This window comes from Cyprinodon variegatus, unplaced genomic scaffold (genome assembly GCF_000732505.1).
Source record: "Cyprinodon variegatus isolate N-32 unplaced genomic scaffold, C_variegatus-1.0 Scaffold1197, whole genome shotgun sequence".
Classification (NCBI taxonomy): domain Eukaryota; kingdom Metazoa; phylum Chordata; class Actinopteri; order Cyprinodontiformes; family Cyprinodontidae; genus Cyprinodon; species Cyprinodon variegatus.
The window spans coordinates 26336-27974 of NW_015151650.1; the positions used below are offsets into that span (position 1 = coordinate 26336).

The 1639-nt window shown below is 37.2% G+C and overlaps 1 protein-coding gene across 1 annotated transcript in view; it reads right to left on the reverse strand.

The window, feature by feature from the left end:
- The window catches only part of LOC107102077 (lysosomal acid lipase/cholesteryl ester hydrolase-like), a 19669-nt gene that overhangs the window by 16592 nt on the left and 1438 nt on the right, over positions 1-1639 (reverse strand). The gene's annotated exons all lie outside the window — the stretch shown is intronic.

Sequence of the window (1639 nt, forward strand, 5' to 3'; positions counted from 1 at the left end):
GTAGATGATGATAAATAACATAGTTATGATGTTATGATGCTGTTTTCAACTGCATTGCACTTATCGGCCGATACACGGAAAAAACACTAATATTAGTCAGAAATATCGTCTGGCTGACGCATCGTTCTATCTCTACTATTGCAGTGATTGTAGGGAATTCAACAAAGACAATCTGACTATATTAGAAAAAGGGAAATCTTTGTCATTTCTGGAGTTAATACTTCTTTCTAACATGTCCACCTCTGGTCTTCATTCATGAGGATGGGGGTTATTTAGAAATCAGGCTTCAGCGACAGGCTCAGCTGGGTACCACTGTACCTGAAGTAAACAGTAAAAAAGTAGTAAAGCAAATATCTGTCTGCTTTTAGCAGCATTTTTATGTCACTCTAAAAAAGCATCACAGCAAACGGTGAAGGCTCGGGGACACACACGTAATGTTAAGAGTTTTTGTTGCTGTTCGTTAATGTATGTTCCAGTTCGTATTAATAAAGTTATATATAAAAAAATGATCAGACAAAGTTGCTATTTTGCAGAAGAATGAGAATAAAGAAAATCAAGACCAGATATCTTTGTACATTGAAATGATAGACATGATCCGTAGCTGCAGGGAGGATCTGTTATCAAAGCTCCTGTCTGACTGGTTGTTGTCGGAAAATTTTATCTCTCTTCTATTATATAATAATTTGTCCTATTTACTCTCTATAAAAGTTTTCACTCAGTCTTTTTCTCTCTCAAGGCCACACCATTCTCTGGAGGATGGTGTTTGTAGACCAGACATAGCTTTTTCCCATAACAAATCAGATTCTTTCTCAAGGTTTATTCATAACATTTTACTGCTAAATCAAAGTGTGTGTATTTTTTTTTTACTCTGACTACTTTCAATTGTTGCAAGTAAGGAGGAACAAACGCTGCCCAGATCAGACGGGGCAGAATGCTGTGCATTAGGGCTGTATGATGACTGTTCTCTCTTTTCAAAGATATGAATAAATGTGCCGAAATCCATCGATCTCCGTTTATCGAACTAGGGTGAATAGTTGAATACTTTTTTTCCCACAACACTGATTCACTCTGTTCAGACTTTGAACACCCAGATTAGAGTTCAGATGTGTGACAGCCTCCTAGCTGCTACAGACACATCAGATAATTTAGGAGGACAATCAAAGAGTGAGAATTTAGTCTTTGAAGGAGTCATGGAATCAGTGGGAGAAGCTTGGACAGATTCTGAGGAGAAAGTCAAGCAAATCATTAAGGGGAAGTTAGTTTTCATGAGACATTGAGCTGGAAAGAGCACACCGTACAATTTTGGTGAAATTCCTCAGCTTCAAGGAAAAGTCATTGGTGTTACAGAGTTTAAAGTTTAAAAGGATCTAAAATATACACTAATGAGAATCATACAGAGGCTGTAAGACAAAAGGACTGATGCCAAAATTAAAATTCAATACAGTTTATTTCCATAGCACCAATTCAAAACACGTCATTTCAAGGCATTTTACAGAGAGAATTCAACCAGATCATTCTGTTAGATTGGTTTAAAGTTTTCTATCTAAGGGCAAAAGGCTGATTGCATCGACTAATTGACTCGAAAGCAATCCCTCACACCAAGCATGGATGTAGTGACAGTAGAGAGGAAAAACTCCCT